Source organism: Pelodiscus sinensis, chromosome 1, assembly GCF_052426305.1.
Source record: "Pelodiscus sinensis isolate ZL-2025 chromosome 1, ASM5242630v1, whole genome shotgun sequence".
Taxonomy (NCBI): domain Eukaryota; kingdom Metazoa; phylum Chordata; order Testudines; family Trionychidae; genus Pelodiscus; species Pelodiscus sinensis.
Window position 1 is genome coordinate 120,965,028 of NC_143052.1, and position 22,985 is coordinate 120,988,012.

At 41.6% G+C, this 22,985-nt stretch overlaps 1 protein-coding gene across 3 annotated transcripts in view; it reads left to right on the forward strand.

Annotated features, from left to right (window-relative positions):
• The first annotated feature begins 2,532 nt into the window (after positions 1–2,532).
• Positions 2,533–22,985, forward strand: part of RASSF8 (Ras association domain family member 8) — a 130,605-nt gene continuing 110,152 nt past the window's right edge. For 2 of the 3 annotated variants that reach the window (XM_075898743.2, XM_006127671.5), the window contains exon 1: positions 2,533–3,065. The gene's annotated coding sequence lies outside the window, so the exon portion shown is untranslated. Of the gene's footprint in view, positions 3,066–3,091; positions 4,032–22,985 lie in introns of those variants that run through there. The other variant, XM_006127672.5, reaches the window with a different exon arrangement.

The window sequence follows — 22,985 nt, forward strand, 5'->3', positions numbered from 1 at the left end:
GGAAGAGGAAGAATATAGTCAAGATATTTGCATTGTCTTTCTACTGGCAAGCAAGTCTCTTAAAATAAGCAGATAAAAAAGTCAATATTGATGGTAAATATTTGTGTTTGTCAAAAATTGTTTGAAATCTAGTGTGGCCATCAATTTCTTAAATACGTTTTTTAAAGTAAACTTCTACCAAAAGAGTTAGAATTATAAACCCAAAAAGGGTCTTATTTAACTGTGAAAAAGAAAACAGAAAACTAGTTTTGGATATGAAATCTAATTGTTTAAAATGTTCCAGACTCCAGCTCTGTTGACCTTTAGAAGTGGTAAACAATAGAAATGTAATGACTCATGTGACTGTTTTTAGTAAGTAATGAAATTTTTAAAGAAGGATTGTCTTCATCTAACAACACTTGGTTTCCTAAAGCCTCTTTCTAGGATTCACAGCAATTCATATGTGAAAAGGATTCTGAGAAATGGTCTTGTATCTTCAGCCAACCAATGTTTCAACTCCTATTTCTGCTTCCATGTTTTAAGAATGAAGGGAGGAGTGGCATTCAGAATGCCATACTTTTTGCAAACTTTATAAGAATAGCTGGCTGTGTAACTTGCAACAAAGATTTTATTTGGCAAAATTTAAGCTTTTTTTGTTTGTGAATTGTCTGCAATCAAACAAGTGGCTGTGACATATTAAATTACTCACTCTTCATAGTCATAGAAATGTTTTGTGCAAACAAATCTCATCTTGTGGATTGATTGCAAACTGATTTATGAAGAGCTGAACACTCAGAATTACAGATGAAGTCAATGAGATATACAGATGCTCCACATTTCTGACAATCAGGCCCCAATTCATAAAAGCACAAAAAATTCTTCATTTTACCAATCCAGTAGAGCACTACATTTAACCACTTCCATCTAGCCCTTTCATCAAATGAATACTCCTCACCCTTTCTCTCTGAAGAGCAGAGAAGGAACTGGAGGAAGGTTAGGGACTAGAACTATTGACAATATAAATACCAAGATATCTGTGCTTCATGGGGACCGTATGGCTTTGCCACATATTGTTAATGAAGTATCCACAATGTGGTGAGTGAGATCCAAAACATAAAAGGAAGAGATTGTAATCTAAACCGCTGATTTTACAAGCATTTATGCATGTGCTTAGCTTTAAGCATGTGAATAGTCCTTATAACAACTCAGTTCAGGGGAATCTATGCAAGTGCAGTACTCTGCCTGGCTGGAGTCAGTTGAAAGACTGGGGCCTCAGAGGCAGAGTGGAATACAACAGGTCACTCTAAGGAGCCTCCAGGAGTAATTTGAAGTATTGCTAAAGTCTGAATATGAGTAATCTCAAACCAGAGAAGAGTAAAAGAATCTGCATGAAATATCCCTATTTTAATTATGTAAAATAAAATTGCAAATTTTGAAATCTTTTTCTACTCAGTCTGAGTTGGTCTTGAGGATGTACATGTATGTAAAAGACTAAAGCAAGTCAAAATTGTCAAATACTTTTTTTGAACAAAATGCGCTTTTTATTTGTATTATGTGTTTTTGAACACATTTTACTTTTTTATTCTTCAAATTTTCTATTCTCCCCCCCCCCCCTCCAAAAAAAACAAAACAGAAACTATCAAAAGACCCAAAAATTGCTTTTGGAAACAAAAAATTACCAATAAACGTTTGTTTTTCTGGCTAACATTTCTGGGAAAAAAGGTGTTTTGAAGTTTTAGAGAAAATATTTATCATTTCCCCCTTTCTTTCTCTCTCCCTGGTATATGGAGCTCTCCCCGTCTAGAAGAAAAACATCTTAAATCCCAATGACCAAAAAACCAAAAGAAAACCAACCAACCCTGGCATCTTTCTTTTGTATCGATGGGCCTAAACTAAAGCCCGGGATCTAACACCCCTGAACTTTAGGGTAGTGATAGAAATGTAGCCGTGTTAGTCTGGGGTAGCTGAAGCAAAATGCAGGACAATGTAGCACTTTAAAGACTAACAAGATGGTTTATTAGGTGATGAGCTTTCGTGGGCCAGACCCACTTCCTCAGATCAAATAGTGGAAGAAAGTAGTCACAACCATATATACCAAAGGATACAATTAAAAAAAATGAACAAATATGAAAAGGGTTACCTTTGGTATATATGGTTGTGACTATTTTCTTCCACTATTTGATCTGAGGAAGTGGGTCTGGCCCACGAAAGCTCATCACCTAATAAACCATCTTGTTAGTCTTTAAAGTGCTACATTGTCCTGCATTCTGAACTTTAGGGGTGACTCAGAATGGAAGCCAGGATCTTGATCTGAATTGCGCCGCCTTTGGGGGCAGTCGGAACCGAAGTTCTCCTGGAAGGGTGAGTGAAAAACAAAGCCAAGCTGCAGGGACGCAGCGAGCAGAGCATCTCCTCCTTTCCAGCGCTGGCTGACCTGTGACCGCGCCCGGGCAGTTGCACGCGCTCCCCTCCTCCTTCCTTGCCCCCCGCTCCCGGGGCTGATGCAGAGCAGACGGCGGACTCCCAGGAGCGCGGGGAGGGGAGAGACCCCCCACCTCTGAGCGGGGGGGGGGGGCGGGAGAGTCTCTCCTAGGGGCTCTCCCGCAGGCACGGCGTGACGTCCTCGCGCGGAAGGGGCTACAACCTCCCCCGCCGCGGGCTGCCGCCAAGCCCCCTCCTGAGGAGACACCTCCCTGCCTGTGGGGCGCGGGGGACGCGGCTGGCGGCGGCTGCTTTAAGAGCTCCCACAATGCCGCGCTGGTGCCCCAGTTCCGTTACACGGTCGCTCCCGAGCCGGGGCAGCCTCCTCCAACCGCCGCCGCCCGGGTTTGCTTCCAGCGGCCGGAGCGCGCTGCCCCCGCCCCGCCGAGGAGGGAGGAGCGAGGCGGCCCCACGCTCTGCCCCGCAGCGCCCCACCGGCCCCCTGCTGGCGGCGCCCGGGACCCTCCGCCCCCTGGCCGGGCTGTGGGGCGGCTGAGGCGCAGCGGGGAAGTGCCCACTCGCCAGAGGACGCGCCTGGCCGCCGGGTCCTGCCTCTGCCCGCGCTCGCCGCCGCCGCCGCCTCGGGGCTGTGCCGGGGCCAAGCTGTAAGTGCAAACTTCTCGGAGTGGTCTGTCCGGCAGAGCGCGGCGCTCTCCGCCCCACTTCCCGCTGCCCTTTCCTCTGTCACTTTTCTCTCCCTGTTTCCCCGCCGCCGCCTCGCTCTTGCATTTGCCCCCTTTCCGCTCTCTTTCCTCGGGCCGCTTCCCTTCGTATTTCCTCTTCTTTTTCTGCAGTTGTTTTCGCTCTTTCTTTTCCCGAGTCCCTCTCCCCTTGGATTTCCTCTCTCTCCCACCCACCTCCCTTTTTTCAGTGGTTTTTTTCATTTCCCTCTTTCTGTCTTGCCGTCCCCAACTTTCCCCTCCTCCTTGCAGTTCTGTCTGCAGCCCTTATTATTTTCTGTTTCCGTTTGCATTTTCCTCTCTCCTTGGGTTTCTCTTACCTATTTTTTTCTTCCCTTGTAAGTTTCCTCTCCCCTTCTATTTCTCTTTTTCTTCTTTCCCTGTTTCCTTGCCGTTTTGTTCCCTTCCCCCTCCATCTCCTTTCTATCTTCAATAGCAGCCGCATACAAGTCTTAAAAAGTAAGAGATGTTTTTCTGTGTCCTTGAGAAAAGAGGTTAGAGGCCACATGTACTGAGCAGAGGAGTCTGTGGCTCCTTTATAATTTTCTTGCTTGCTTGCTTGAATGGCAATTAAGAAGATTTTTTCTTTTCTTTTCTGCAACATGGATTGTTTTTCGTTTTGTTTTGTCTTCCCCCGTCCTGGCTGTGACGATTTGTTTGGTTAATCTGTTCTATTCCTCTCCTCCTGCCCCCTCACTGCTAGTAGAGAAAAAAAAAAGATTAAGTAAATCTGTTCTGCTATGAGGCAGCACATCAGATTTTTAGGAAGAGTGTGAGGGGAAAGCCTGAATGACTCATGAACCCTAACAAGGTTTGGAACTTTAAGGGATAAGAAGATGGATTTTGGTCTTTGGCAGTAGTGAAGATTGTTGTAAAGGTCTACAGATATTGGTATGTGATTCCTTGATATGGAATAGTCTTTTGAGTCCTATACTCTTGTGTGTTAACTTCTTTTGTTTTCAATCAAATGCCATTTTGATGTGACCAACAGAGCCACATATTAAATTGCAGGTCAATATTACTCTTTGATTTGATCCATTTTGAAGGAGGTAGAGGGTACACATTTTGTTGTGCTCTGTAGAATAACACCTGTCACATCTTGCATTTAGAACCTTGCAAAGATATCAGAGCTTGACATAATCACCAGCAATTAATTATATTTACATCCTCGACAGTGTGCTCTACTATGGATTATGAAAGCTGGCTTGTGCTTTGCTATATTCTGCGCGATGTGTAGGCAGCACCTTTCGTTAAAATTGAATATGCCCTGGACTGTTGGGAGAAAGTAAATCAATTACCTATTGATTTCTTTGAAGACAGTTGGTTAAAGATTTTTTTTAAAGTTGATTATGTTATATGACTAGCACAGAACACAACTTTTTTTTAAAGAAAAATGTGTATAATTCATTAATAAAATGCTTACTACTTAATCTAGAATTGAACCAGTCACTTTTAATGTTGGTTATGTAGCATTAACCCACTGTGTATATATTTTCAGAAAATGTCATTATAAATTGATCTGTTGACTCGTTTGTTTGGTTGGGTTTTTTTGTGTGCCGAGGAGGAGAGAGGGTCATGTCAATATTTTCAGCAATTAAATGTTGATTAGATTTAAAATTTTATTACAAAATAGTAAGACTTGAAATTCGAGAAATTGCTTTGTTATGGCTTAGTAATCTTTTCAATGGAAGACAGCACAACAATTCTGTTTCTGCAGGACAGAAATGATTATATCTCATTTGCAGAGTTGTTCTGAAAGGCATACTGCTAAATGACAAAATAATCTATGTATTTCACTTTCTACAGCCATGTAAGAACCTGTACATCCTCTTTTTCCCTTCTCTTCTCCCTTCCCCAAAAGGGAAGAAATTCCCCAATGAAGCTGACCCTGCTTATTTAAACTCAACTAATGACGATATTTTTTTTTTTTTTTGGCTGTACAGAGTATGCTGGAAACAAAAGAAAAACTCTGAATGGGATTATAGAAGACATTGGGAATGTAGAAAATGTTGTAGGCAACACATTAGTGAATCTCTTTAAACTATTTTTTGACTCTGTTCATGGGTGATATCCCCAGTAATCTGAAAGCCGTGATTCTGTATCTACTTCTGCCTTGAATGTCAGTGGGAGCTTTACATAGTACCTATCTGGTCTACACATCTGTACCTGAGATGATATTGAGCTTTCCATTCATGTCTATAAATTACTCAAATCATTTGTTGAAAGCAACTATGTGCAAACTTGTTAGTATATTTGCTTAAAAACAACAGTGCCTTAAAATGCTATTTGAGGAATCCTATGTTAGAATATTCCATGTGTGTTCATGTGCCGTATTTCTTTTATAAACTTGCAAAGCAGACTAATTTCACAGTTTTTTAATGGTTTCGAAACTAATATTCATGAGCTGATAGGAATTTAATGTAGGCTTGAGACACTTGGAGACTGAAGTTCTTTTTATCCTCAGAGCAGGCATGCCTTTGACAGATAAGTGCACCCTTCGTCATAATACCCATCTGTGTGACTCAGACCTGACCTGGAGGAATAATGCCATTCTTATTTCTTTCTGTTCAAGCACTGCAGAAAGGAGACCTATCATTCCAGAATTCAGTATGGAGAAATGGGCTATGGCTATCACCTTTAAGGCATACAATTTCTGATCTTATTTGCCTTTGTAATATGTACACTCAGTATGGCCAACTGTAAGCATTTAAAAATTGAGCCATGCCCCCAAAATAATGAGATTAGCTTGAAAATCTTGAGAGAGAGAGAGGGTGTGTGTGTGTGTGTGTGTGTGTGTGTGTGTGTGTGTGTGTATATATATATATATATATATATATATATATATATATATATATATATATATATAAAATAAATGCATTTCTGGTTCTTTATATTGGCTTCTGAGCCTGCATGGTGCACTGAAAAGTGCAGGCTGTAATCTCAAATATTTGCTTTTCTGCAAGGTTTAGGATCGGTTATAATATAAATTCTGATGATCCAGTTCTATAACCTTTTTTGGGGTCAGGGACCACAGGCCCACAGGAAAAAGTAGTCGCAGGGCCACACAAGTGAAAAGCGAAAAAGAAAAATCAAACTCTTGCTGTTGTGGCCCCTGACTCAGAAGGAGAAAGATACTCTCCATGTTCCCTTCACACACAAGAGTCTAGGGGGGCCCAGGTTAATAGATTGTGTGTGCACTCTTGCCCCCACAGTGGGACGGTGGAGGGAACTGGAGTGCTGGTGTAGTCTCCCCAGTGCTGGGGGAGAGCCCCAAGCCTCGGGCCAAGTCCAGGCATGCCAGGGGCCACATCCGGCCCCCAGGCATTAGGTTCTCCACCCTGATCTAGTGTTTAGAGAACCTGTTACAGGAATAAATCTTGCAGAATTAGGCCACAGCATTGTATAAATGGAACACCTTTACACTTGAATATACAGGCAGTCCCCGAGTTACGCAGATCCGACTTACGTCGGATCTGCAGTTACGAACAGGGCTTTTCTCGCCCCGGAGGACTGGAGCGGCGGGACGCCCAGAGGCGCTGCAGTCCCGCCGCCCCCGTCCTCCGGGGCGAGAAAAGCTGCTCCACGTCTCCCTGGTCTGCTGGCGGGGGGGGGGGAGCCCCCCCCAGCAGACCACGGAGACGCGGAGCAAAGCCTTGGAGCACGCCCGCTCCCTGCAGACCAGGGAGACGCAGAGCAAAGCCACGGAGCACGCCCACAGCGGGACAGCCCAGGCCCGCCTGGGCTGTCCCACTGCGGGCGTGCTCGAAGGCTTTGCTCCCTGTCTCCCTGGTCAGCAGACCAGGGAGACGGAGCAAAGCCGTGGAGGACGTGGCGGTCCCGCCACCTGCGTCTCCCTGGTCTGCTGGGGGAGGAGGGGTGCAGCTAGTGCCCCCCCCACCCCTTAGCAGACCAGGCTTTTCTTGCCTACGCCTGGGGTAGAGCAGCTGGGGCGCTGCCAGGTTGGTCCCGCAGCGCCGCTCCTCGACGCTACTGTACCAACCCGGCAGCACCCCAGCTGCTCTGTCCCAGGCATCCTGATTCAGCCGCTGCTGGTTTGTTTCAGCAGTGGCTGAATCAGGACACCTGGGGCAGAGCAGCTGGGGTGCTGCTGGGTTGCTCCAGTAGCGCCGAGGAGTGGCGCTACTGGAGCAACTCAGCAGCACCCCAGCTGGTCTGCCCCAGGCGTCCAAGTCAGCTGCTGCTGAAACTGACCAGGAGCTGACTACAGGAAGCCCGAGGCAGAGTTGCCCTGCCCCGGGCTTCCTGGAATCAGCCGCTGATCAGTTTCAGCAGCAGCTGACTTGGGGACGCCTGGGGTTCTTAAGTTGAATCCGTATGTAAGTCAGAACTGGTGTCCATATTCAGCCGCTGTTGAAACTGATCAGTTTCAGCAGCGGCTGATGCCAGTTCCGACTTACATACAGATTCAACTTAAGAACAAACCTACAGTCCCTATCTTGTACGTAACCCCGGGGACTGCCTGTACAGTCATCTTTAGCTGTAAGGATGACTAAATCTCTTGCTGTTAGAATCCTGAATTCTACCTCAACAGTTATTCCAAAATATTGGAACTGAGGCACCTTAATAAAAGTGGCCTGACTTTCTTTCAGAGGTCTAACTTCAAGTAGCCACAACTGTAAACTTTGCCTATAACTAACTCGGAAGAGATTTCCAGTTGGTGAAAGGAAATCAACATTATTTTCTCCTTTTTGACATTAAAAGATATTTGCCTACTTTTTTTGTGTTTTGGCAGAATATATGGTTATTTCTAGAGGCTATGTCAAGTGGTGTGATAGTCCTGTCACCTAATGTAGGCTGTTAGATGTTGAGTTTGAGCACAGAATTTGCTGAACATGGGACAGGAAAACAGATTTAATTTACAGCCCCCTGAAGTGAACATTCAGTGCACCTCCCATTTACAGTTCCATCCATCTGTAGTGCTCTCGTTCATTTTATTGTAACGTTTCAGTTTCATGTTGCCTCAAATACATGTATACAGTACTTTGTTTGGAATTTGACTGAGGAATTAAGCAGTATTCAGTAGAAAAAGCTTCTGTAAATTTTTAAGGAAAAATGGATTGTTGCATTTTACATGCATAATGCATTACTGTGATCAAATGACCTTTTAATTTAGCTTGTCTTGTTTACTCTAATATTGTGTTTGAAAAAGGGATTATCCCCAACAAAAGAAATCTCAATTCTTCCTACAGTCCAGGATTACTGAACAAAATGTCTTGCTGTGCATAATTGTTGTTGCACTCAGTGTTGTATGATAACTCATGTTGTTCAGCTGTTGATTCCTCAGTGGCATAGAGTTCAAAGAAAGGCAGTGAAAGAGAGCCATGGCAAAAGGGAAAAAAAGAATTTAGTTTCAGTGATCTGTACCATCCAGCTGTTTTTGTATTTTACAGAACTATCCGAGACTGTTCAGGCATCCAGTTAGGACTGACAAGCAATTACATCTGGAAATGGAACCTACTTTGGAGGGACTACTTAGGGAAGCTAGTATTTAAACATTCCATATTTAATTAAGGCTAAGAGCATCAAAATCCCTTCCAGAAAGGAAGGATGAGGCTCTTTGTCAACTTTTGATATAATACTGGCTTTACCTTGTTCTTGGTGATACTGTGCTCTATTTTATTTATTAATTTTGTTCTTTACTTTACATAACATTATTAGAATGAAAAGAGAAGAAGAAAACAGGAGGACCCAGTAGGGATGCCCTCTCATTTCTTAATTTAAATGATTGATTATACCACATGTCCTTCAGCTGTTTTGGATTCCTCAATTATACATATATATTGCTAATACTATAATTGTATTTACATAATATTGGCAATACAACCCAAATGCTCACAAATTTATATATGGATTTGAAAATCAAATATTAATGAAACTCTTCCTACAACCAACATATTCTGCTGAAGACCTTGTGGAACAAAATCTCTCTTAAACATTAGTAATCAGTTAATTCTTTTGTCCTTCTCCATTTTGAACATGGAGAATGTTTACATGTATTTATTTTTCTGTATTGAATTGTATAAGCTACATATTTATCCAATATTTTTTCTCTCAGTCTGTCTTTATATTGCTGTGCTGCTAACCCTAGAATTTTTATCTTGAGTCCTGTGACTTTTATTGGTGTTTCACTTTAAATTCCATGGTTTGGTGTACCTGACTCATCCTTTTTGAGAGTCAGTATAGGTGAACTAATGTCTTTTATCAGACCACTTCTGTTGGTTAGAGTATCATGGGGCCAACATAGCTATAACTACACTTCATAGTTTTTGAACTTTTGGGGTCAGCAACATTAATGATGTAACCTATTCAAATTACATATTTGTCTGTAGAGTGTCCAGTCTCCTACTCTTGGTCCTAATGGAAATTGTGTGCACATTCATGGGCGAACAGATGCAGTAAAGAAGGCATTTAGGTTCCCAAGACTCTTATGATACTTTTTTATGAGAATAAAATACCAAAATAAACTCCATACCATTCAGGTAACTTGAAGTGTTATTGGCCTCTGCTTTTATATTTGTTGGCTTCATTATTTTCATGTAACTTGCATCCCTTGAGTGGATGGTTCCTTCTTTCAGGTGGCTGCGATAGTGAAGTTCTCTAGTATTTTAAGATAGCAGGATTTAACATTTGCTTGTGAATTTTAATTATATATTTTCCCATTGCTCTTTTGAGCGAGTTTAAATGCACAGATGCTGTTCTTTTTTGCCTGAATTTGCCTGAAATTTCCTTGCCTTTGCCCCAAGGTTCAAACTGGTAGTCTGAATTCTTTTAATAGGGCAAATGTATTATTCTGATAGTTGTACCACAAATAACTTTGTGTATCAGCCCTTTCCTTGCAACAGTACTTAACATGTATTGTTTTTGACAGACACCTCTGTGGTTCTGGATCATCCTGTTCTGAAGTGGCTGGGATAGTTTCAGTGCTTTCTTTCACATTTAGGCTAAGTCTAGACTTCAAGACTCTTTCAAAAGAGGCTTTTTCGAAAGATACTTTTGAAAAAGCCTCTTTCAAAAAAGAGCGTCTAGACTACAACCAGTACTTACTTTTTTGAAAGCCGCTTTTTCAAAAAAGTGCGCCCAGGCAGTCTGGATGCTCTCTTTCAAAAAAGCACAGTTGGCATTACATAGCGCCTTTTTTTCAAAGGAGCACTTTCAAAAAAGGCATTCTTCCTCGTAAAATGAGGTTTTCTGTGGTCAAAAAAACTGCCGTGTTCTTTCATTTTACTTTCAAAAGAAAGCGGCAGCACTCTAGATGCAGGGGACGTTTTTTCGAAAAAAGGCCATTTTTTTGGAAAAACCCTGTAGTCTAGACACACCCTTAGTAATTGACAGTACAGCTAATGCTTCAACTGAATTCAAGGGAAATTAGAGAATAATATCTTATGAATATTAGACTTTAAAATCACTTACGTGTTTCAGACTTCTATTTAAAAGGGACTTAGAATTTCTCCAGAAGCCTCTCTCCTCCTCTTCCCTTCCCCCCCATTTTAAATGAATTAAATTATAAAGCCATCATCTGTTCCATAAAGCTGGGAGGTGAAGGGTAGGCAAAACTTCCACTTGCAAAAAGTGTATGCCCATACAAGCAAAACAAGGTAGTGTAGTCTATAAGATAGAGAGCTGGATTGGGACTTGGGACACTTAGGCTATGTCTACACTGCAGAGTTTTTGCACAAAAATGGCCGGTTTTGTGCGAAAACTCTCGGAGCATCTACACAAGTGCTTTTTTGCACAATAAAAAGTACAGTAGATCATCAGAAGACAGGGCTTTTTGCACAAGAGTTATTCCTCTTTCTACGAAGAATAAACTTTTTTACGCAAGAGCTCTTGCGCAAAAAGGCATGTGTGGACAGACAACAGTGCTATGTCCACACTGGCATGATTTTGCGCAAGAACTCAGCCCAGGGGTTTCTTGCACAAGAAACCTCTATCGGAAAACACAGGTGCTCTGATGGCCATTCTGTGAGTGGCCATCGGAGCTTTCTTGCACAAAAGCATCCATGGCAGTGTGGACACTTGTGCAAAAGCACATGGCAGTGTGGATGAGCTCTTGCACAATAACTTTTTCAGAAGATCTCTTCTGTAAAAAGTTCTTGCACAAGAATCCTGCAGTGTAGACGTAGCCCGCAAGCCTATTCCCAGTGCTGCTCTTGGATTACTTTGTGACTGAGAGCAAGTTGCTTCACATTGTTCTACTTCATTTTCTCCATGTGTAAAATGTGGAGAATGAGAGACATTAATCCTTTGTTCCAAAAAAGAGTAGATTTTTTTTTCTGGACAGTTTGGTGGTTGTGGTGGTGGTTTCTTAAGATTGTTCATTTTAATGCTCATACAAAAAGGTTTGAGGGCCTTGACAATAATTAGGCTTACAATCACTGCCTGGCAGCATTAATCCTTATGTACAGCAAAATTAATCATGCCAGCCAGCGGCATTAAATAATTAATGTAACCATTTACCTTACTAGCAAACAAAAATGGAAAAACTCTAGAAGAGCCTTACGCTTCCAAGTCATACCCAATTACATTACCCCCATTACAGCACATACAGGAGATTTTGGCGTGAGAAGCAGTATGATGCGTCATTCTAGAGCCATAGTGTCCAACAAGTTCTGAAGCACTGTAGCCACTATAGTGGCTACTGCTATTGTGAACTAGCCACACTCAACTGGCCAAATAGCCACATGTGGCTAGCATGCTGGACACCATGGCTCTAGAGGATATAAGTAAACTCTTCCGAGTCCAGAGGACCCAAGGTGATACAGGCAAAAGAAATAATGAAGACACAAACAGAAAGTAAATAATCCATTGTGTACATATTTCAGTATTCCTGGGGAGGAAAGTGCAGACAAGGCCATAGTTAATATTTTCTTTTAAACAGCTATCCTGTTAGATGGAAATTGTTTAAATGTGTTATTGGTTAACATTGCTAGCCATACAAGCTTAAGGTTAATATCTGTAGCAAGCAGTATTAACACTAGTACCTAAGGATATGTCTACACTTGCCCCCTAGTTCGAACTAGGGAGGCAAAGGAAGCATACTGAAGTTGCTAATGAAGTGCGGGATTTAAATATCCCGCGCTTGATTAGCATATTCGTGGCTGGTCGCTATTTTAAAAGGCCGGTCGCCTGAATTAACTTGCCGCATGTAGACACGGTAGTCTGATCCAAAACTCCCTTGAATTAACTGTTACTCCTCGTGCAATGAGGTATGCTTCATTTGCCTCTGTAGTTCGAACTAGGGGGCAAGTGTAGACATACCCTAACGGAATTAGCATTCAAATAGAACCATATGTCAGGAAAAGAATGTCTTTGCATTTGCCAGTCAGAAAGTGACTTTTTACTCACCAGTAAGAACACCTTTTTATTCATCAGTGCTGCTCCCTCTGTGTGTCATAGCTGCTTTCTTTGGGCCTCCTCCAACCCCCACTGAAGTCAGTGGAAATCTTTTCATTGATTTCATTGGGATTTAGATGATTGATGCATTTCTGTGATGTGGATTGGACATCCTCTGCGGGCCATGTGTTTCAAATAGTACTGATGAGCAAAGGGATTAATGGAGAGCAGCAGCTCTTCATTGGATTGGAGTTGGCAGCCCAGCTAAGAACTGAAAGAGAAGTGAAACTCATTGGTAGAAACATTGTTCAAAACTCCAGAACTGTAGGCAAACCAGCAATGAATTGGCAAGAGTCTGCAGGAGTGGTGGGCACTTTGGGGCTCTGTGTGGCCCACAAGACATTTTGTTTACCATTGCCCATGTGCAGGGTTGACAGATTCTGCTGGTTTCCATCTGTGTTTTTTTTTTTTTTTTTTTTTTTTCCCCCCCTGACCAGTTTTAGTAAAATGACATGCACATAAAGCAAGGGCATGTGAAGCAAAGGTGTGCTGATTGCACATATGTGCTTTCTCTGCATCCAATCAAAGCACTTCTCCCGTTCAGTTGCCATAGCCTGCACGTTCTAGGTACACAAGTGCAGCTAATGAAACTACCCTATCCGAGGAGACCATTTTGATAATGACAATCTTGCAGCCCACTGAGCTGAAGGAAGGCCACTCCCCAGCCCAGGTTTCCCATTGCTGGTTTACAGAACAGTCTGACTAGACATTACTGTTTGTAACACTTTCTGTCATTCCCAGGGCTCGACAAATAATACAATCTACTCGCCCGTGGCAGGTAGATTGCAGCCTGGAAGAGCCAGGTTCGGGCAATCTGCGCATGTGCAGATCGCCGGACAGCACGGCCGGCGAGCGGGGCTTGCCACAGTTTGGCGAGCCCTGGTCATTCCAATAGCTAGTAAGATAGTGGCAAGCTGTTTAATTAACTCTTGCTATGCAGAAGTAACTTTCATTTCCGCTTTAGACTGTAGGGGTACATCTAAACTACATGGCTCCGTTGACGGAGCCATGTAGATTTGTTTGTTTGGCAAAGTCAAATGAAGCCGCGACTTAAATGATCGTGGCTTCCTTTACATTTACATGGCTGCTGCGCTGAGCCGACAACAGCTGATCAGCTGTTTGTCCGCTCAGCACGCTAGACTGGACGCTCCCCTGCCGACATCAAAGCCCTTTGTCGGCAGCCCCGGTAAACCTCATCCCACGAGGAATAACGGGGCTGCCGACAAAGGGCTTTGATGTCGGCAGGGGAGCGTCCAGACTAGCGCGCTGAGCGGACAAACAGCTGATCAGCTGTTTGTCGGCTCAGCGCGGCAGCCATGTAAATGTAAATGAAGCCGTGATCATTTAAATCGCGGCTTCATTTGCCTTTGCCTATGTGTCTAATCTACATGCCTCTGCCGACAGAGGCATGTAGTCTAGACACAGCCTAGGTGACACAAAATACTCTAAATCTAGTCATGCTTTGCTTTTCCACAAACAAAAGTTTGGGGGCAAATTATAAAACAGGAGAATGTTTGCCACTGTTGTTGTTCTGCTGAGTTGTGAGACAGTTAATATCCCTGAAAGCTTATAAGCTGTTTTTCATTTGCTTGCTCTCTGTGCGCAAGACAGAAAGCAAAAAGTGCATGCTGAAATTGATTAGAGCATAGTTTCAAGGACTGATGTATGGTAAATAGTTTGGTGAAGTCACTCAGTGTAACACAAGCTCAGGAATTTTGCCACAGAACTTGGACTGCAGAACCACACCAATTCCAGTGGTCCTTGATCCTATAAGAAGGTGAAGAGCTTTTGATGCCTAGCCAATTCTTATTACACTCTGATAGCAATTGACCAAGCAGTGTTAGGAAAGAGACCCATTTTTATACTTATAGAAGTGACATAAAAGAAACCCCTTTATATTTGGAAATAGCTGAGTAGCAATTTTTTCTATCTGATTTTATTTTATTTTATTTTTTTACAGTGACTAGAAGTTCAAAAATACCACAAGAACAGCATTTCCTTCATGGAAGGACAAGTCTGGTTGCTTTGGGGAGATTTTCAGCTATCTTGTAGATGTTAATGGGCAAAAGGTTTTGGTTGCTTATCTGATCTTTCAGGTTTGCAATCATATTCTCCCTGACAAACAGCTGACTTCAGCATCTGAGCATCTTCCATTGTTACTTTTGTTGTATTACAATAGCACATAGGCCCATGGTCACGCAGCAGGTAGTAGCAGAGTCAGAAATAGCACTCAAGTGTTCCAGATCATTGCCCCATTCTTAGATCATACTATATTCCACTTTATTTATTGTAAATTTTATCTCCCATATATGTTATCTGATAGCAGAGACCTGATTTACCTGTATACTCTGCCTTTTATAATGTATGCTGAATCTTCTTAACCCGTTCACTGTCAATGTCCCCCATTGCACCTGCTATTGGCCTGTTAACATTTTCATTAGGGGACTGTTGGTGTGCTCAGTGTGTTCAGCAGAAGAGTCAATCCTTATTTGGTGTACCCTGGACTTTCAGTACAAGTTTGTTCAAGGTATAGCTTTTGAGATCTTTCTCTTGTTTTCAATGTCTTCCTTACTAGTGAGATCAAGTTTCTTTGCTTTCCTTTAATCACCCTTGGACTCTTCTCAAGTACAAAAGTTACAGAAAGACTGGGCTTGACTCTGCAGTTTCCAAAGAAAACTTTTCGTTATTTCTTTTACTAGGAGTTGTACTTGCTATATATGGACAATCTCTTGAGCACGTCTTTTGTCATGGTCCTTGACTTTCTCCTGTATTCTCTCTTCTTCCTCTGAAGAGACTTGTTTGTTTCTGACTGGGCTTTCCATCCTCCTTTGAAGAAATTCAAGCAAAGAACATTTTAGCAATTTTTTTCTCTTGGGTCCTTCACCTACCTTTTGTGTACTTGACACACTTTTTTCATTTTTTTGCATTTTTAATTTTCCACCTTTTTGTTTATTTTTCAAATGACTTCCTGTAAGTGCTAACTCATTCTGTTTTACAAATCTGTACATGGCATTGTATCTCTTTGTATCCCTTTAATTTTAAGTTAACAAAATTACTGTGCTTTGTAAATGTTTTCTGTATACGTTTTACATACCACACCATAATATTTAATCAGTAATTATGAATAAGAAGTCACATAAATTTGCACTTTCATCTCCCCCAAATTAACCTTAGATCTTGAGAATTAACCTCATACCAGAGTGAAGAGCACTTTAATTGAAGTTATTTTTCAACCTTTGTTGTAGGACATGCTAATAAAAACATAAGGAAAATATAGGATGAAACATGCAGAATGAAGTGGATTGGATGGGGTAGTTTTCATTATAGGGGGAAAATAAAATTGCAAATGAGATACTTATGGTGTCTGGCAAAAGCTTACATAAAACAAATTAACATCAGAATTCAGATGCCAACATCTCTTCTCCCCAGATGCAACGTAAGTTACTTTAAGAATAAATATCCATTTTGGTTTATGAACTCTAAGGAATTCTGCACACTTTCTGATATCAATTACTCCCACACAAAGTTCAAGTTAGAAAATAATCCTGAAAACATCTCTGAATATTTTGGCTAAGCACTTTTCTGTATGTTTTACAGCTGTGAACAGTGGGGGAAAAATAAGAATCAGTTTAATCTGCTCTTATGTCTCCATGATTTTAATACCTATGAATCCTAAAGTGACATTGCCAGTCCTATGACCCATATAGTCTCACAGTGGGTCATAAATTGTCCACCTCTAGGTCACTAGTTCAAATGTTACCTTAGTCAATATAACAACTAAAACTTGTTACTATTTGATTGTTGTCCTGTAATTATTGTGAAATGAGTTGGTCTCATTTAAATTTGTAGGTTTCCAAAAATTGCCACAATTGTTTCGTGTGTGTCTGGGGAGAGGCATGGAAAATGAAGATTTTTTTTTTATTTTTCAGCTGATCTGTCTACCAGGCCTGTAGACAGGCTTCCAAGTGAGAGAGTTTATATGGTCAGATTCCATTGGTTTGCATCAGTCTCATGCTCATGATTCTTGGGACAACAGGTTTATCAAGTAAACATTACTTAAAATCTTGGATCTACATAGACTCCTAGACTTTAAGGTCAGAAGGGACCATTATGATCATCTAGTCTGACCCCCTGCACAATGCAGGCCACAGAATCTCTCCCTCCCCCTTCTAGAATAATCCTCTCACCTACATCTCAGATATTGAAGCCTTCAAATAGTTTGAAGACCCCAAGATACAGAGAATCCTCCAGCTGTGATTTGTGCATCCTGAACTTAAAGAATTTAGCTACATTTCTCCTCCCCTCCCGCCCTGTAACTGATGATTTGAGGAAGGATTGAAAAGACAAGATCTTTGCTATATCCAAATAACAATGAAAAGTTTGGCCTTTCACTGAATAACTCAGGTACAAAGGTTGGTAAGTTTTATGATTGCCCTAAATCATCACCTGTAATCAAATGGATCCTATGCTTAAGTTTCAGCACTTGTGAAAGTGTTTGCAGAATCATCTGTCTTATCATGGTTTATAAGATGCTTGAAAACTGCTCTTTCACCTGTCTGCAAAACAAGGTGAACGAGGAGATATTTTTATTGGACCCACTTCTGCTGGTGAAAGACATGAGTTTTTGTGCTTACACAGAGCTCCCCTTCAACTCAATGTAGGCTCGATAGCTACTTTCTCATTGACCTTGTCTCTCTGTTAACTTCAGACCAACATGGCATACCTGTCTGTCGAAATTGTTCATCTAGTTCGATTGCTTATCTCAACTCTCTTGTAATATCAAAGTATTTATTTTAATGTGTGAGTGTTGTGAAAGTGGATGACTAGATTTTAGTGTGAGATTGATATGATTATTTAAATATATGCATTCAGGAAATGCTTTTCAGCTGTGTTGATAGGCTCTTTAAATTTTCACCACTGAACATCTTTGTTACAGGCAGTGTCATTAGGGAGCACAGTACCTTCTGACTGGCATTTATCTGAGAGATTGTACAAGTATTTCAGATGTCTAGAACAATCTGTATTTTGCTTTGGGTGACATGATTTCAAGTGAACTCCTCCATTATTTACCAGCATAGCCAGTGTGAGTGAAATAGGACCCACTTACGTACTGTTTTTCAGAAACTATATTTCTTTGATATTTGCACAAAGCTGTGCAGCAGAACCCTCACCTGCAACATGAACACAAAGAGAAGTAGAACAAGAAGGCAGGTTTAGTCTGTGATGGTCAGGGTATTTCACCCTCACTGTATTCCCATCTGTTATACCAGGATGTTACCCCAGCTCTAAAGTGAAGGGGATGAATAATAATGACACAACATGACAGCCTTGGGTTGTCTCTCCTTTTCCTCATCTTTAATTTGGATCTTGTTTCTTAAATAAATCCGTACACTGCATGTCATTCAGGCTACGTGGCTAAAACTAACATTGTAGACTTTCAGGCTTGGATTGGAGCCTAGGTTTGAGACCACCTCTCTTGCTGGTTTCAGAGCCTGAGCCCAAATGGCTACCCTACTTCTGATAACCTGTAGCATGAGCCCCGTAAGCCTGATTCAGTTGTCCTAAGCTTTGAGACTTACTGTTGTGAGTCTCTTATTTGCAATGTTGTCCCACAGGAACACATAACCACAAAAGCATGTGTGAGAGAACTTGGGGTTTCAAACCTCCTCTCTCAGGTCCTACCTAGTGCAGTGACTTAACTGCAAAGCCGCCTTTTCTTTCCTCATCCTCTGATACGAAGCATGCTCAGGGCTGTTGACCCAGTGTTTACCAACTGTAGATTGCAATGGCCTCTGCCATCTACTGTAGCGTATTAAGTACTAGAAGATGCAAACACCTAATGTTTAAATGGAGATAGGGACAGTCTGGGGGGCTGACAGACTTACCAGGCCCTATGGCAAGATGGGGAAGGCTGGCTCCTCATTTCCAGAAGGGGTGGCACTGGGGCAGCCAGCCCTTAGCACTGTCTGGACCACGCCATGCCCCACCTCCGTAGGCAGACCTCAGAGCCACCTCAGCGTGCATTGTGCAGCACTCTGATGGTGATTTAAAGGGCCAGGGGCTCTGGCCATGGCTGCTGTGGTAGCAGCAGTTGAGAGCCTCACGCCCTTTTGAATATCGGGCCCCAGGGCATCTGCCCTCTTTGCTGCCTCCCTTCCCCGTCGGCAGGTCTGGGCGACAGTCTTTTCATTGTCTCTGTACAGTGGGGACTTGTCCCATGGATGGTGCCCAGTGCATTGCTACAATATAAATAACAATATTAGCACTGTAGAGAAATCCTGCAAATGGGCAACTGATTTGACCATAGTCATCTGCAACAGCCGTGCTGGAAAGCAGGAGGAAATGTGAATCTGCTAAAATATTTTCAACTCTTCAGTGAAAGCAGATGCATTAAATTAATGACACAAACTTCAAGGGATCTTGGATTTGGATTAAGGGAGGAAATAAAGTAACACTGTCAGCAAGAGCAAAGAGGAGACGTGTGCTGCATTCATAACAAACTAACTTCCTTTCAGAAAGTATAATAAAAGATGCAGCGTGTCAGAGCAAAAATGAGACCCCTATCCAGGTAAACAAAACAAAGAACAAGATTGAAATAGGTGATAGAACAGGAGACGTGTGTCTTGGGCTTGCAAAATAGTTTAATGGGTAGCTGCCAATTTAATGTTTGTTAGTTACACAACTGGAATTATTTGTAGAGTAACTGACACCTCTTTCATCTCTCTTGGTGTTTTCTGGAGAGTTTAATTGTGGTATTTGAACATTGATCCACTGGCTTATGTATATGCAGTCATTAATTTGACTTTTGGTTAACTGTTCTTGAAGTTTAGCACAATCATTGACAAATGTACATTCAAACCCAGTAAGAGATCATATCAACAACATAAATCCTAGCAAGTGTTTTCTGTAATACAGTAGAACTGTGCAAACATAAACATGGTTGTACTTTTGCACATACGCAGGTTGGTCTCTGACTCTTACAAAATGTTTAATAGTAGGGTGCTGTTATGAGTTCACAAATCATAATTGTTTTAAAATGTTTGACAGTCAATAAACTACAATTGTCAGTCTTGTGATTTGGTTGTTCAGTGACATATAGCACGTTTTTATTAGCACAAATGTGCTAATTGCAGTGAGCATCCCAACTGTTAGTGTAAAATAAGGAGGTTTTACTTTGTTACTGCATTGTTAGCTCACCTTGTTGACCCTGGCTATTCCTGTTCATTTAAGTAACATTGCGTTTGCCAATCATTGTAGTAGGTAGGCACCAACTTCTTGTATTGGTTTTTTTTTTTCCAGTAAGATGAAGTGCATTAAGGACTAGTAACCAAACCTTCAGTGGGGTGTTAGTGTGGGGTTTGTGTTTTTCGTCGTTATTGCATTTGACTCGTGTGTGTGCTACTACACAACTGATTTTGAGAATAATCTTTCAGAGTATAAGAATCCTGTTTTTTATCCTGGAAAAACAATCATCCATAGACCTTCCTTTTAAAAGGGGGGAGGGTGTATTCCCACATTAGACTGGCTTGTGAAACTAATTTTTAATAAGGAAAATCTGACTTGTTAATTACTGAAGCAATATAGTTAACCTTAACACTTTCACTTAAGACCCAACGCTACACCCAGTAAAGTCAACTGTAGTCTTTTCTTACTGAACATTAGAGTGAATCTTTAAACCTCTTTATATAGAATAATACAGTGCACTCTGCCTGATCTTCTACAAGTATTAATCTTTGAATGCAAACTAAAATACTGCTCCTGTAATAATTTCCATGCATGCATAGAAGTCTGCCCATACAGAACTCATTGTAACACTTTGGCCATGTCTATACTTACCACATGGGCGATTGATGTTCTGGCATTTGATTTAGTGGGTCTAGGTAAGACCTGCTGAATCGAATGCTGAGTGCGCCTCCAGTTGTCACCAGCACTCCTCACAGTCGTGAAGAGTAAGGGAAGCCAATGGGAGTATTTGCTCCTGTCATCCTCCCATTGTGACGACCGTGCCAAACCCAGTTTAAGGTATGTTGACTCCAGTTACATTACATATGTAACTGTAGTAGCGTGCTTTAAGCTGACCTTCGGGGTCTAGTGTAGATCTGGCCTATGTGTGTGAATGGCTTGATGTAGGACTAATGCTTGGAGATGAACACTGTAGATGTGTAAATGTTGCGTTGCCTTGCCTTACCAAAACTTATCCAAATTAATCGTGGGAAATAATAGTTGAGCAGCCTTAATTCTAAGTTAACTAACTCTTGTCATTTTATAAATAAAGAAGAGCTTTATATTAAATGAGCTGCTTGCATAGCACTAGCATGTACATGGTCAAAGACTAGCTTTTAAATGTTGGGTTACATGTAACTCCTATAATTAGCAGGTTTTTTGTTGGCATAATTTATGAAGAAACATACATACTTTTTATAAGGTAACAAAGATTGAGGTCTTAAAATACTGAAATGCCTGTACACATCCATATCTCTCAGTATGGTACTTTCTGTAGAGCAGTGAGTGCTGCAAACTAGGGAAGTTAATCCTTTTTGTTATATCAAGCACTATATACCTCTGCCACATTAAGTACACTAACTTTTGTTTGTGATGCTTGTATATTGTATCTGGAATCTGTTATAAACTGCCTCCACTGTCACTAGTTTATAAGCAAGCTAGGGATGTTAAATTTAATTAACTAACTGAATAGTGAATGGGATTTCCATCAATATTCGATTACTTGATAAGGGTGCCTCCACCTTTGAACTGTAGCTCTTGCTACAATTGAAAAGCAGAAGTCCCTCAGGGAGCACGGGGCCAGTGGGGGACTCCCTGCGGTGCCTGAGCCTTTGAGATGTACAAGAGCCCTGCTTGGGCTCTTGTACATTTCAAAAGCTGAGTTGCAGCAGAACCGGCGCGAGCAGAGACTGCTTGAGTCCCTGCTTGTGCTGTTTCCTGCTGTGCCTCTACCTCCCCTGCCTCCCTCCCCTGGAGAAGCTCTTGCTTCCACCCCTTACTGCCTCTCTGATATGCGTATTGGATAGTCAACTAGTCGCTTACATTTTAAAGCAGTCTGATAACGCCTTGTAATATGGATGTCAAAAAATCTACGTGATTTGTATGGAATGAAATCCGAGTTGGTTGGTTTTGCTGAAGTGAAAGCACTGAAGTTTGGCTGATCGTTTGACAGATCAACTGATGTTTTCCTTTCGATCCATAACTGTGCTCTGCTTTCTTTGTTCTGATAGACTCGCCATTGACCTCTTGATAAGTTATTTATGAAGAGGTGTTTTCACTTGGGATTAGGCATTTGCTTTGACTTTGTTAATGAAAATGCATTTAGTGTATTTAATGAGAATATGCTGTGCAAATCTTAAAAGAATGCATTGGTGCCTGGTTCATTGTGTTGGCACTATAGAATATGTTGAATAAATATGCAAAACACTGAACTCTATCCACTTGTTAACAATGATTCACCCTACCTCCCATCCCCAAAAGTAAATAGTGGGATCTGCATGGTAGAAGGGTACATAAGCTTTTACCTTCAGGTTGCTGGCTAAGAATTGGCCAGAGTTCATGATGTCTGAAATAGGGATGTTACATTTTGATTAGTCGATAAGGACTAGCATGGTGTTCTCCCTTTGAAATGTACAAGAGCCCCAGTAGGGCTCTTTCTGATAGAGGCAACAAAGGTGCAGGGGAAGCAGCTAGTGTGTTGACTATCCGATAAGCTTTTGCTTATCGATAGTTGACTAGTCAAACAGTCACTTACATCCCTACTCTGAAATGTGTATTTGGTATCTTGTGTTGTGAAATCTGAAAGGTTGTAGGTCTTCTAGAAGAGAAGTGTGCACGTCCCCAAACTGCCAACATCACAACTGGCTGTAATTGGATCCCTTTATTGACAGTCTCATAAAGGGTATGTCTACACTAGGAAATTATTTTGAAACCACTCCTGAAATAACTATTTCAAAATAGGTGACCATACTACAGGGAAGCCTCGAAATTTGTCCAAGGCAGTCTCCCTTAATGCAGATGTGCTACCTCAGCTTAGAGCCCCAGGAAGCACTGGGGGAGTAATTACTTTGACTCTGAGGAGTAGTTATTTTGAAATAGCAGCAGTGGAGTGTCCACTATTTTGAAATAACTATTTCAAAATAAACATCATTCTTCATGGAAAACAGGAGATATTTCAAAATAACTAGCCCATTACTTGGAAATAACGGGCTAGTTTGTGAGGAAACTCTGCTTGCTCTTTAGGAAAAAAAAGGGGAGTTATTTTGTAATAATTCCCTAGTGTAGACCCACGAGTAAGGGAACTATGAATTTAATAGATATGTAGGGTTAATTACACTCACTTTCACAAATGGTCTTTCCAAGTTAAGGTAGAGGCACAAATGCTTCTCCAGAGTACACAATCAACACTTCCATTGCCTATGGTGTGCC